A 16,117-nucleotide genomic window follows, 5' to 3' on the forward strand; every position below is an offset into this window, starting at 1 on the left:
ACTAGCATAATATACAATTTAGATCTACAATGCATTTAAATGTTTTGGTGGCGCGCGCGCGCGCCATCTCAGTCAATTACTCCCATATTTGGTCAAATAGGATAATAGGGACGCAGAATATGCGTCCCTCTAAAAAGTCCGATTTCTTTCATTGTATGCCCCTTTTCCCGCCTTCGGCGGCGCGCGTGAAAAGCTGCATGCAACGTATGTCAAACAATGGTCAAAAGTAGAATATACTCCTTTGCCACCTTTAGTAGAGGCTCTTACGGGCATTGTCTGCTCGATACGCTAGGGACCCCAGATACATCTTACTAGACGTATTTTTGACCGTAGAATCGATTGAAAGTGGTTTTAAAATGATTGGACTGATTGTTCTGGGGTAAAATAGCAAAAAACCGATTTTTGGGCCAAAAATAGGCCAAAAAACCATGTTTTTTGATATTTTGAGCAAGTTAATTTTGTTGGTATGTCGGCAAAACTTGCATGAAGATAGCTAAAAGACAGCCGCACAAGATTGTGTAAAAATAAAACAAATCCCTCTATTTGTTCTGAGGTAAAAATCCAAAAAAGTGGTAAAAATTTTGACTTTTTTGCGCGCAATTTATTTTTGGTACTTATATGCTATATTTTGAAAATTTTTAAACTTATATCTTGTAATAACAATTAATTAAAGTATATTTAATATAATTTTGACCAAAAAATTCATGTTTAATGGAACCAAAATTTTAGGTGCGCCGCGCATATTTTCGAATATTTACACCGTGGTATGAAAATCGAGCGCTAAAGCAAATACTGTCATATTGTCACAAGAATACCTAGGTTGAATTTCAGTATTATTGTCGCATTTCGAAACTCCTTTTCACCCTCTTTGGTTATCTTTTTGATGTGTAATTTGATTACTAACTATGTTTTCATGTATTCTCTTTGATGTGGAGTACCCATTCATACTATTTCCTATCGTTTTTATCATATGCTTTTTCCTCTAGAGTCGGCTCTATTTGTGACATACCTCTTATCTTCTACATAGTTTATCGTGGTTTGTTGATACTGAATTGGTTTAATTGATACTATACGATTACTCTGTTAGAAATGTATAGTAAGATGTGACGGAATAAGAGAAACTAAAATATTTAAATGGGTTGTGGCCATTTCAAAATATTCGATGAGGTTATATTTTTTAAATTGAAGGTCTTTCACCAAATATGACTTGAATAGTTTTTCGACAAAGTTTTTAGAAGAGCTTTAATGATTTCAAAGAATTAGCAAATTGATTGTACATCTTAGAAGCTACTACAGAGAGGCTACCTACACCAAACATAAATCCGACATATCTTGCAGATAAGTTGGAGCCAATCCTAGTATGGATTTGTGAGATTTTGTAGTGAGATTTTGAATTCAATCCTCTTCTCTGTATCCATTATCCAACCAGTAAAGATTGATCAGTTCATCCTCAAGATGGTAATGTTTATATTGCCTATCAACAGCTTTGGCTACTTTTAAACTAATTACAACACTACAAATCTATTACATTTATTGAGGACCCCTAGTGGGACATCACACCTCAATAGAATGTAACAACAATTGCAGATTGTTGTATGTTGCATGACTAAAGTTTGGCAGAATACACAATAGTTTTCGTGTTCCTCACTCACTCATCTCAGCAACCACCCCAACTCATACCTAAACGGTGAGTTTCACAGCTGAGATTAATTGTCATTCATCTAAACTCAGAAAAGCTCTTTTGTCAGCACTGCTGGCAATCCCTATCACACTTTTCTGGTGCCCATATCCTTTCAGGTGTTGGGAAATCGATCTCTAAACGAAGCGCAAAGCAAAGGCTGCAAAGACAATCAGACTACGTCCAAAGAGAACAAAATAGCTACTTTCTACTACTTGGTACTGTAAACTGTAAACTGTTAATCAATTCGGAAACATTTGGAATTCAGTTTGACAACGAACAGTGTATAGACATTAACAAGGACAATCACTTAGCAAAACTAGTTATAGTAAAGTTTAGCCAAGTGTTGCCTGTTTCAAGAGCTCGTTTTTAAAGCTCTTTCTGGAAAGTTAAGCTAGTTCAGTAAAGCTTAACACCCCATTACTCTGACTAGACATTAATCAAGTCAGATATCATAGAATTGTGACAGTTAAAGCTAGTTTTACAAAAGCTCTGAGCTGTAACAATTCTACTTGGTTTGGTTTCTTGTGACGGCACACAAAGATGTTTAATAAACTGAAACCTAACAAACCAAAGGTTGTGTCAATTGCAACAGTTGACACTGCAAAAAACAACCAATTCGAAAGTTTGTATTGTAATCTATTAGAGACCACAGACTCAGTTGTTGTGTCAGCCTCAAACAAAAAGATGCTCACAAACTGTATAAAAACAAGTCACATATACAAACAGCTTCAACTATTGAGTCCAAGTTTAGAAGTTTTATTTTGCTTTGATGGGCAGTCAAACTTTCTTTGCTCCTTTGTTGAACTTTCAGATACTGCTCACCAAATTTCCCTGCCTAAAGATATTGTTCTTGCATACTCTGGCAAAACATTAAGCTTTGAAGACAAAAAGAAAGTGCTATACCAGATGCACATAGGAGAAAAACTACACGATGTAGCAGATGTCCCATGGTGGGCCTTAACACTCCCACAGATGATTGCAGTTGGCCAAGAACGACTTGAAAACATTGTTGATACAAAAGTAAGAGCACTTTCTTACCCCCACACCTGGCTGGCAACCAAACTCAAGTCTGGTACAGAATTCAAACAGCAGTTTGGAGCACCTAGTAACTTTGACTATGCACTCTTTGCATTTTCTATGAAAACTCCCTTGGATTGTTCCTGGTCCTGTATCAAGTTTGCCGAGAACAAGGAGTATGTCTCTCAAGTCAAGACTCTATTCACAAAGATGCAATCACCACCTCATACCCCTTTAAAGACACATCTCAAAATATCATTACATAACTCTGCAAATCAAAAATCAGGACCCAATAACAAAGTGGGAAATCAGAAACTCATAACGAAAAGTCCTACATCTGTGAACACACCGAGCACATTTCAGATCGATCTTGAATCAGACTTTTCACTTGTTCCGTCCATATTAAAGAAAGACTTGCATGTTATCCAAGAGGACTCTGGGATGATATGCTGCCATTGCCAGAATGAATGCAAACAGGAGTTGCTCACATGCGGATACTGTGAACTGAAAGTACACTACAAATGTTATGATTCACAAACAACAACAACAACAACAACAACCAAAAGATCTGGTGAAACTAGAAAGAAGCCAATGGCAGACTCCACATATAGAAATATATGCAAAATTGAGAATTTGCATTGGCTTTGTAATTCATGCGACTCTCCAAGCCTACTAAACCACATTCTGGATCTAGCCACCGTAAAAGTTAAAGCTAAAATCGCAGAGTTAACCAAAAAAGATGGGGAGTACACAACTGTAATGAGAAACGATGTGGACACGCAAACAACAACTCACCCCTATAAACAGCTGTCTGATAGCGCCTCCATAGATGACTCGGCCCCAACTGAACACATCTCAGATCTGTCAGCTTCAGATACATATGATAACCTCTCTATCTTGTGCAGCAAATCTGACAGAAATTTCAGCAGCAGTCTGTCCTTGAGATCCATTGAGTCCAATACACATCTAGAAGACTCTATAATCAAAACACCAGACCTCAATCCTCCAGTTTGTTGTCCAATCCGAACCTCAACACCTGAAAGAAGAGATGGGGGAAAAAAGAAAAATATTCAGGTAGACTCACAAGATATGCTAGTTTGTAGTAAAGAGATGGTTGACCCATTGACATTGTACTCAAATATCAGTAGTTCAGAACAAAATATCCACATCAACAGAACTCTGAGTGACCAAGTTGATGTATTAGCATCGCAACACTCTGCAATCTGCTCTATCGAAAGATCTATGTCCCAAATGAAGGCTGAAATGAAAGACTTTCGAGAGAGTGAAACGAAACACTTTGAATATCTAAAGACGAATTTAACGGAGAATATGGGAAATTTGTTAGCTAAGGGGGTTCCCTTGATTAACAAAGTATCCTCAGTCCCACAAGCCGACAGTGGTATGGATGAAGCACTTCGCACACTGCATAACATAACGGAGGAAAATAAAAGCATCCTAAAAGAGATGAACAGAGTAGAGTTCAAGAGAACTGCAATTGGACATCAAGGTGTTTCTACAAGACACACAAACCTGGATCTTTTCAGTACCATAGCAGAAGATAAAACATATGAGGGCAAACAATACTACATTCACCAGCCATCAGAAACCACTGTTAATGACTCCATGACAGTCCTAGTCTCAAGAGGACTCTCAAGAAATTATCTTAAAAACAGTGCAACTATTAAGAGAAACTTCAATAAATATTTTAAAGATATGGCCATAAAATCGACATTTGTCACCAAAGGTGGATCATTGATGATTGAGCTCACATCTAAAGAAGATGCAATAAGAGTAGAAGAATCATGGAAAGGTGATTTCTTTGCAAACAGTAACATGACTACAGAATGCAGGATCTTAGAAAAGCTAAGCTGGGCAGTCATTCTCAAAGGAGTACCCACAAACATTCAGGATAGTGATCTAACAATTTCTGTGGAAAGGTGTTATCCAGGAGCTAGGGCAAAAAGATTTGTGACACGGGACAACATTTCTCTGAAAACTCTTAAGATCAACTTTCAGACTAAGGAAGACTATGAGAAATGCTTAGGAAATGGGTTAAAGCTCGGACAGGTAATTTATACTGCGGAAGAGTATAAGCCGAGAAGGAGAATCATCCAATGCTACAACTGTTACAGGTTTGGCCATGTTGCTAAACTTTGTACCCAAAACCATGCAACATGTAGCAAATGTGGAGACAATCACCACTCCAATCAATGCAAGAGTAACCGAAGAGACTACTGTATTAATTGTGATGTCTTTGGCCATGTAGCTACAAACAGAGATTGTTCAACATACCAAAATATTGTCATGAAACTCAACATGCAACCAAACAAATGTTCAAAATCACCCACACAACCCAACAGTAGATTATGATCTTTGGCCAAATAAATATAGCAAAGATGTCAACTAACTCTGAGATGACACTTGACAAGTTTATCTACGAAAATGAGATACTCTTGATGGCGGTTCAAGAAACAAGCTCTTGGACTCAATCAGACGGAAGTTTCCTTCATAAAAAGGTATTTCATAAAGCTGGGGACATAAATAAAGGGACAGCTGGGGTAGCGCTCGTCATTGATCCTTCACTACATCCAGAGTTGGTCTATGACCTTAACGTAGACGAAGTTGATGCTGTTTGGTGCCAAATAAAAGTTGAAGGAAAGAGATATTTGGTGGGATCAGTTTATTGCAAACCTTGCAATAACTCTAATGATTCCATAAGAAAATTTGAAGGACTCCTTGCCCACATTGATAAAGCAAGAGAATATAAGGCTAAATATAAATTCAACTCTCTTCTCACATATGGAGACTTTAATGCAAGACATCATGACTGGGGAGATCATGTTACCACGCAGCGAGGAAAGAAGCTTCTAGACTACGTTGAAAAGGAAACCCTAACTCTCTGCTCGCCATACGACTGCACATTTGTCTGTACAAATGGAGGAAGTGTTATTGACTTAGTGTTAGCCGAAGGCCCCATCATCTCAAAGTTGGGAAATCAGTGGATGGATAAAGATGTTGAATTATTTTCAGGTGCCCCAAGAAGAGGTCACTATCCGGTGCTTCAAGAAATCTGCAGAGGGATTCCAAAATCAGACACTGTCCCCAGAGTGTGTATGGACTGGAAAAATGCAGACTGGAAAAGATGGTCAAATGCAATCGAGACTAACTGTCAACATCTTCGTTCGGCCCCAGAGTTATTAAACCAAGGGGATCAGCTATGGCAACAGTTATTACATAAAATACAGGAGGCTAACCGAATGTTCATCCCTCAGAAGACAGTATCCATTCATTCAAAACCATATTGGTGTCCTGCACTTACAACTCTATCTAATGAAGCTCTAGAAGCGAAAGAAAGATTCAAGCAAAGGTCAACTCCCAGAAACAAGGCCACACTCACTGAAAGCATTGAATCATTCAAAAAAGCGCTGATTAAAGAAAAGAATGAATGGATTCGTGACAGAGTTGAAGCACTAAACACCAAAGACTGCACTCAATTCTGGAGAAAATATAAACGAGTTTTTGGGGCCAAAACTGACAACTTCATCTGCAACCTCAAAGACTGTGACTTGCTGGTCACATCTGAAAAAGATAAGGAAGAGCTGTTATTTAATACTTTCTTCACAGGAAAACACCTTCAAAACCAACCCAATGACCAAGAGCACGAAATGCATGTAAATAATGAGTTCAGTAAATTAAAGAATGTTAGCAGCAAATCTGCAAGTAGTTACAATGAAGATGATCCGCTGAACAACCATATTTCCATAGACGAGATAAAATCAGCTATAGAAAGGCAAGAAACAAATGACAAATCATGTGATGCAGACAATATTCACCCCACCATCCTCAAACACATGAAAACAAATTGTCTTCACGTCTTGCAGATCATATTTAACTGGTGTATGAGCACAGGAAAATGGCTGTGGAAATCTTCCGATGTAACATTCTTGAGGAAAGAAGGAAAATCCAGCTACATGATACCTGGTGCTTATAGACCGATTTCCATATCATCCTACTTTGGAAAGATTTGTGAAAGAGTGCTAGATAAAAGATTGAGACTCTTCCTGGACATTGAGGGAACTCTTGATGAAGATCAGGAAGGTTTTATTGGAGGGAGATCAACAACGCGATATCTTTTCAGAATGCTGGCTAACCTTGAGGAAGTTAAACGACAGAAGCTGGCATGTATAGTGCTTTTCCTTGACTTCGAAAAGGCATTTGACAGTGTTCATCTTCCATCACTATGTGTCAAACTATCAACTCTCGGTATTCAAGGAAATATTCTTAACGTGCTGAGAAGTTTCCTGTTCAACCGGACGATATGTCTAAAAGTGAACAACTATAAAGGAGAAAATAGAAAATGTACAATATTTGGACTACCTCAGGGGGCTGTACTCTCACCTCTCCTCTTTATCCTTTACATAGCAGACATGACGCACAACACCCCGGAAGAGGTAAAAAGATATCTAAGCTGCTACAAATTTGCTGATGACGGTACACTTATGATTTCCTTTGAGAACATCTCCGGATGCCATGAAAAAATGCAGATGGTATGTGACCACCTCGGCAAGTGGTGCATCAAGAACAAGCTAGTAGTGAACTGTGATACAAATAAAACAGAGGCAATAATCTTGAAAACTGCAGCCTATAATGAAGAACAGAAACCTGCAGAATTATGTATTAATGGGAAAAGCATCAACTACGTTCAAAGTACGAAGGTCCTTGGGGTAATAGTAGATGAGGACCTCAATTTCAAGAAACATGCGTCTCAAAAACTTAAAGAATGCAAAAGAAAGTGGGGATTAATAACAAAATCAACTAACCGCAACTACGGTCTAAACGTTTACAGCCTTACTCTCCTCCTTAAGACAATGGTCCTCACTAAACTGTTCTACGCAGCACCTATTTGGCTTCACAAGTGTCTCAATCACTTTAAAAGCTTCTGGAATAAAATAATTCTAAAAATATCTGGATCAGTCCTGAACCCACAAAGGGAATTAACCGAACTTGCTCTCCACCTACCACCACTGGATGTGCAACTCGAAGCTCTCTCGGTTAAATTCATGTGCAAAATACTCACACAAGGTGACAATCTTTCAGCTACCCTCTACCAAGTTGATGAAAGCAGAATACCAAGCTTTCATGTCTTAACAATGTCACTGAAAAAGTACTTCCTTTGGAAAGAAAATAAGTCACACGGAACCAGAATGATAGACCTAACACAGCAACATTTCAAGGATCTGGCTTATTACACTCAGGCAGACATAACGAGCTACAAAAATAAGATCTGGATTGACAGCATCGAAACAAATCTGCAATGCAGAACTGTCAGTAACAACAAGGAGACCAAGATACTCGGTGTGATCGCAAAGATCAAAAACGGTGGGCTGCTCCTAGACAAAAACAACTTTTTATTCGGGCACAACACGAGTAAAAATCTGGACAGCCGAATAATGGACTACATTCACGGCAGCTCACCACTCTTTGCGAATATCCTAAAGATCATGGGTGGTGGCAGTGGTGAGGCCTGTCGTTTCTGTAACAGCTTCATTGATTCTCCCGTACACCAGCTCCTATTGTGTCTGGAGGTGCAAGACACCAGTTACCTGCAACTGAAAGAAGAACTGGGTGGGGCAGACTCACATTCCTATCTAGATGAAGTGTTAACAAAAAGCAGCACACAAAAAGCATTCATTAGGAGAGTCGAATTTCTTTGGGGACAAAATGATGCTCTCCAGGATTTATCCGACTAGAAAGATCATGAAATAAAGACTCTGCAAACATCTCAGAGAAATATTACCACCATAAAGAACAAAGAGGGAGTATCCTGGACCCCGAAATCCACCACTTTTCTGTACTTTCAGAGGTACCAATGTGGCAGGAAACCAGGGCTCATGCTGCCGCTGAGCTAAAGCAGTAGAGGGGATGGCGGCTTCTCTAGGATCTAACACGTCCTGAAGCAGACCAACACTATGTCCCAACGCACTGGTGTTGGGATGTCTGCCCCCGGTGCCTGTCCGGGTCAATAAAGCAGTCAAGCATCATGTATGTTATGTTGAGCATTCTCAACCAACAAATGTGGGAACTCTCACGAAAAGACCAAAACAGATCTAAAGAGACACTTAACAACATTGGAAAAATAGACTTCAATTTGTTTATATAATTTAAAAAGCGTATATTATTGCCCACGTTAAGGGGCCTGTTAATAATTTAATAAATTATTAGCTATTTTAGATTTAATAATAATAATAATAATTTGGCTACGGCATTTTGTAGTAACTGGACCTGATAGGATACAAGGATACAAGGATACAAGGATACATTTATCCTGAAATAAACATTGACATCATCGGCAAGTAATGGCCTCAAAAATTATGGTCCCTTCAAGATCAAAATCAACAATAATGTTTAAATTTATAAGATAAGTAGGAATAATAATTTTAGCCAGTCTCGCCTCTAGTTATACTCTCTACAAGCTGACTATCTTATTGTTCCTAATACTATGAAACTTGTCAGGCTCTGTAGTTCGTTTCAGTCTCAGTTCTTCTACAAGCTTTTTATAAGCTTTTCGTTCCGTGGCAGTCCTATCAGGGCAGATGTAAACTGAGCTGTTCCCCTCCTTTGAGCGTAGTGTACTGGTGTTTCTGATCACTGGTGTTGCATGGTCAGAACTGCTCAATGTGAACTTTACTGGTCTGGATACATTTTCTTTCGGAGCTCCAATACAGCAGCAGTCCCTGACTAAAGGCTTCTCACGGGGGGGTACCAATGGCATAAAATGGCATAAATGGCATACGTTTTATGGCATAAATGGAAATTTTTATTGGCCAATTCTCCATTTATGCCATGAATTTAGGTCTTCATATTTGACTTTAAATTCGCAAATTATTATTAGTACTTGAATAAGAGACATGTTTCATGCTTTATAACGCTTGGAATGATCGTTAAAGATTCATATGACAAATAAAGAAAATAGAAATGTATTATATCATAAAATGGCATAAATGGCATACGTTTTATGGCATAAATGGAAATTTTTATTGGCCAATTCTCCATTATGCCATTTATGCCATTGGTACCCCCCCCTTCTCACTAATTTCATTCAGAACCTCCTCAACATTACTCAGCAGTTGCTCGTTCTCTGATTCTGATAGACCATAAATGATTACGTTCTTGCTTCACTCAATCTGGTTTTCTACTTTTTTAACTGCAGCGTGGATCTTCTTCGGGGCGAAAGCAGCATTGATGCTTTTTCTAACGACTGAAGAGTAGCTTTTCATCTCCGTTTGCACGGTATTCTGCATTGATTTGAGCTGTTTGTTGCTTTTTTCAATAGCCTTATTCTGAAGATCGATGATAATACTCTGATCTGAAATCTTCTCACTTTTCAACTTGTCAATTTCTTCTGCAAGAGGTATCGCCTTCCTTAGCCAGGTGATACTGAACTGGTCCAATATACAACAAACAGTTTCCAAGCATTCGCATGGTTTCTCTTTCGTTACTGATCTCTTGTTCATCAAATTGCAAGATTGAATTTCCTCGTACATTTTCTTGTTGATTTCACTACAAATCTCGTCTAAAACACTCCCTGGCTTTTAATAGTAGGCACAAACATTACTAATGTTTTATGAGCGATTTCCACACCATCTCATTGAGCAATACTATATTACTATTAGACCGAAAGACTTTAATTTGAGTTTTAGAATTATTTATATTAGTTTTAGAATCATGTACATTAGCTGCAGATAGTATTTAAACGGGTGGGCAACAATTGACCCCCCGACAATTGACCCCCCGACAATTTTCCCCCGACAATTGACCCCACAACAATTATCCCCCCGACAATTGACCCCCGACAATTAGCCCCCCTAACCCTAACCCTGACCCTGACCCTGACCCTGACCCTGACCCTGACCCTGACCCTGACCCTGACCCTGACCCTGACCCTGACCCTGACCCTGACCCTGACCCTGACCCTGACCCTGACCCTGACCCTGACCCTGACCCTGACCCTGACCCTGACCCTGACCCTGACCCTAACCCGATCAATTGATCCCTGTGTAATTACATGGGGGGTCAATTGTCAGGGGGTCACTTGTCGGGGGGTCAATTTTCGGGCGGTCAATTGTTGGGGGGTCAATTGTCGGGCGGTCAATTGTCGTACTAAGCCCTAGATTTCGTGACAATTGACCCCAGTGTAATTACATAGGGGGTCAATTGTCGGGGGTCAATTGTCGTACTAAACCCTAGATTGCGAGACAATTGACCCCAGTTTAACTACATAGGGGGTCAATTGTCGGGAAGTCAATTGTCAGGGGGTCAATTGTCGCGGTACCTATTTAAACATCCAGTTCTTTGTCCTCAAGAAACAATTTCTCGGTTGGTTGACGAAGGTTTTGACTTAATCTGAAGAACAGAAATATGTTCATATTTTCATCAGCTGCTATGAAGATATCATGAACACTATCTTAATAACAAGTGAAATATGATCTCTTTTGTAAGCATATTGTCCAGGACAATTGAGGTCATCATTACATGCTCATTGCTCCTGTAGCCTTCTCTTTTAATTAGTTTTCCCAAGGTTTGACACTGGTCTGTAGTTTTTCAAGACATCTGGAAAATTATCTTCATCGATTGGGGATAACTGGTGTGATGTAAAAAAATAATTGTGGCTTATGATACCAGGGAAATGTAGGTGTCAGCTAAACCCTCGATTTTATGTTTAAATACATTGTATTTATCATAAATATCATATCATATATATATACAGTTACACTGTGTAGTGTTATCCTTTATTAAATAATTGTGGACACTGGCTGATAATCAGTGAAGGCAGAATCGTGGATTATACCTGATAACTACTGGTGGTGTTATGGCTATTAGAGGGTTGTTAGAGGACTGGGCTATTACCGTAACAGCTGGCTACTAGCCTGGTGTTAGAGGGTTGTTAAGATTTTTGGGAGCACAGATACTTAATACGTAGTAATATATCTTGTTTGGATGTTTGAACTTTTCGATTTGTATCTCGAAAGTTATGTTTAACTTCCCCACGCAGTGTTTTAAATGTATGATATTGTAAGATGTATAATGTCATTATTTTATAGCTCCTCAAAGGATATTGTTCTTATCCACGTAGGAATCAAGTGCTCATTTTGATTGAGGTGGCAATTTGAAGTTGCAGCCCAAGATTTTATTGATTTTAATGTGGTCTATTCTTGATAAAAATATATTGCGCTACTCTTCGTTTAAACTACTTTAGCTTTAAACTGTTTAGGAGATGATTTGAAGCGGTGCTACAATCTACAGTGGTCGGTGGACAAGTGTGATGGACACCAGAGCCAGATGCTTTAGTTCACACTATGACTGTGACTGATGTACCTCTGCAACAAACTGACTGTCTTACTTGTAACCTGGTTAGTTAATATTAGTTATTCTTAATTGTGTACCTTCAAGCTTTCCTCCACAATTACAACCAACTTAGAAGCAATGATTTATTGTCAGTATTTTTTATTATTGAACAGACTGAGCCTTGTGCTCGTATTACCTTAGGGCCAATAAATTTGGTTGACAATAAATTTGGTTACCATAATTTTGAAAATTTTTAGTCTACAACAATTTTAGTCACATTTTTCGACTTTTTGAAACCATTTTCCATTCCATTTATTTGATTTTTCCATTATTCACAATTAAGAATGATTTCACAAACGTCGTAAGCATTACTTTAAAGTACAGGGGATCTTCGATATTAAGCAGGTTTGGTGGGATTAAATTCTAAAATCAAGGTCTTATAACTCGATAACACGTTGCCATGGCCCCATAGCAACCACAATCAGTGCCCTAGCAACCGAGGCAAATTTGGTTGATTTACCTAACTAATCCTTGGTACTGTTTCACAATTTTAACTTCAATCATCGTCAATTCACTAGCTCACTGTTCATGCAGGTCTCTCCAAAGTAAATTCCAAGGAAAAAGTTATGGTTTGGTGTGCCATCAGCCATATAGGACCATGGAATAAATTGCCCATATTTCTTCGAGAAAAATATAACTCAAAATTAGCCATTAAACCTTAGAACTACCAATAACTTTTCACAAAATCAAGTTTAGACAAGTCATTTGTCTAAACTGCAGTTTACTTTTGTAGTAGCTGATCCTAGTCGGCAATCCTAGCTCTAGTGGATAAAGAGTTATTCAAAAGTACATCCTTGCAATATTTTTGAACACCCTGTAGTCTGTACGCTCCAAAATCTGATTTAATACTTCAACTCTGATATCATCTAGTGCAATGCGATATGCTAATATTTGATTGTAGGAGACTCTCACTTCGTCCCCAAAAATGAAATATGATGGACCCACTCACAAGAGCGAAAAAAGATACACATTACTGTAATGTTTATAAAACACTTTTATGTGCTCGTGCATTGTGTTTATTTTCAAAAACTGTAACATCGCTCAATCAAAGCCTTATCAGCACAACACGCACAATCACATAATATATCATCAACTTGATCTCAGCGCATCATAATAACAACCACTCGCAAGGACTGTTACCGCTCACTTCAGACACACACACACACACCCACTACACAGTACCACACACAGTCTGCACAGAGCTCACTGAGCTTTTCCGCAGTATTTTAAAAGTACGTACTTGTACGATAGTTTGAAAAGTACGTATGATACATACTTCTCATCTTAGGAGCTCAGCAATCAATTCTAAACGGCTAGCTGATTTTGATAAAATAACATCGTGATCCGGCGTGATCAATTATTTTAATTGAAGTACAACGGCTGCACCCCTGACTTTTTAACTAAAGATAAGAGACGTATATATTAGGACATTTGTAATCTGATAAAATTTAAAGTTTTGGTGTGTGAATTAAAGCTTGGTGTGAGAATTAGTGTGGAAATAAAAGAGATATTTATTTTATTACCTATATCATATATCTTAATTAAGTGACAGTATTATTATTTTAACTACAGATTATATTATTTCAGTTAGTATCGACATGAATGTTACGATTGCAGTTTTATTTATTTTTATATTATATTGTATTCAATAAACCGGTTTCAAAGCCCTTTAGTGTGGCCCTCGGGTCTTTAAAACATAATAGGTGAGGTCACGTGGTACCGACATGCTTCAGAGGACAGAAAGAGACTCAGAATTTTAACCACAAGTCTAGATTCTTTTCATAAATATAGACTTGTGGTTACAATTCTGAGTGTTTCATACTATTATATCACAGAATTATCCTGCTGTTGAAATATTGACAGAAAGGAAAGGTGTTTAGAAGTCGAATTGCTACAACTTCAGAATTCAGATTGCATAACAATTGTATAACTTCAGATTGGAGGACGGTCTAGGGAAGGATATAGGAATTAAGCTTACTTCACAGCTATACTCTACAAAAGTACCTTCAGCGAATAAGACGTCAACATCCATCTTGTTTATATAAATGATTGTGGACATTACTTTTGTATTCTTTGTAATTTAATTCTCTGACGTTGTATTCTCTTAATACATTGCGTTTGCTAGAATTCTTGTGTGTAAGCTTTAGAACTCTAGATGTCAAACACAGATTTACGGCCAAGTGTCAACCCGGGGTTTGAAGCACGTTATACCAGTTTCAACTTTTATCAGACTGATCCATCGATTCAGCTATGACATTTTTAGTTCTGATTAAACAAATGGTTTTTATTACATTGTTAATTACATTAAAATACAGTTTGATGTTTAAAACGGGGCATATGAAAGTTTTTTATCTTGTAAAACCTCGCCTAATCGACGAAGTTACAGTCAGATCGAAAATTAGAAATAGCTTATTTTTAAAAGCAGCTGAAAGATTCGTTGGAATTTATTACACTGACCATGACATAAGATCCAAATTCCAAACTGGGTGTTAGGGAAATGCAGCGGACTAAATGTTATTTTACATCTTCCCCGTCACTGATCACTGTCACATTTAAAGCTGCAAATGGTGTATTTGTTATGCCAACTAACACCAGAACAAACAGAGAACTTGTTAAAGTTCAAATTTAGCCCCGTAAAACTCAATGTATGTTATGTAACGGCTAATGTAATGTTCTTACAGGATCGTTGACATATTACGTAATCACGTCCTGAACAACGTTTAATTTGACCCCCCCCCCCCCCCCTCTCGGTGATTCCGTATTATGTGAACCGTGAACGACCGCTAATATGCTTACATCGAGGTAGTGCTTACTGATTTATAGCAACATTTATCATAGCAGCTTGTTTTTAAATCACTGTTTCTTATGATACAAGTTCCGTTACCATTCGTATCACACATAGTAATAAATGACGTATAGTAGTATTACTCGTCGGGAAAAACCCTGGTTCTTTTTGTAGTAATTGTGCGGAACGCGCTTGCGCCGAATCAAAAATATGTGTGAAAGTTTTTCTTGCGCGCATTTACTGTGACATAATGTGTCACGTGATAATCTGAAACTTTGAATAGTCATAACACCAAGAGATAGGCAACAGAGGTAAATCTGGCTCCGTAATATCGTCAAGTAGGTATCTAGGAGTTTTGTGAATATTTTGAAATCAAATTCGAGCGGGTATTTTGTGATTTAGCGAGGTGCGCGGAAAAAAGCAAATAACCGTCAGCACATGGCCATACAGCATCCATAGTGGCATCTGAGATCGGCTATCGATGCGGCACTACTTACTAGTCCATAAAACAATCATCCCAGGAGCCTAGGGGCTCCAGCAGAAGAGTGCCTTATTTGCCCGTAAGAGCCTCTACTACTTCGGTGGTCGCGCGCTGCTACTGCAAGTGAGATCAGGGCTCTGGTTAGAGCAACAATTTCTCTGTGAAAAGCACAATAGCGCGAGTAGCTTTTGTCTAGTATGTGTGCCGCCTCGAAAGTTATTATATTCCGCGGTCTGCAATTTTGGTTAGCACACGCATACTATTACTTAGCAAGTTATAGACATATTTCATGGTTCACAGTTATACATGTACGTATCAAATTGGATGCGCATTCGGTGGAGATTTAACCTGCGCCTTAGCTTTTTGGCTATAGATTATGCTTATCTCTTTAACCGTCATATTATAAACCTAGCTCAGATTATCGAGCAATCTTGTTCGTTCAGTTGCTACTATTTTCTAGCAAAAACCTACAGTATGGTACGCGTACGTGTGGACTGGGTCTTTCATTGCACAGTTGGCATGCATGACACATGTGCATGGCTGCTGCGCGCGCGGAAATATATCCGTTATGCGCGGTTTCCAGATCCTTTGTCATGTTATTGCGACTCCGCGCGCTCCTACACGTACAGGATCAAGATGAGACCAGTCCATAAAACGAGGTCTGAAGGAAGAGGAGTCTCAAGACAGGTCATTAATTGTAGATACAAGTATTAATGAAAGTATCGGGCATAAGTGCCAACGAAGTAAA

This window comes from Bolinopsis microptera, chromosome 9 (assembly GCF_026151205.1).
Source record: "Bolinopsis microptera isolate Bmic1 chromosome 9, MBARI_Bmic_1.0, whole genome shotgun sequence".
NCBI lineage: Eukaryota > Metazoa > Ctenophora > Tentaculata > Lobata > Bolinopsidae > Bolinopsis > Bolinopsis microptera.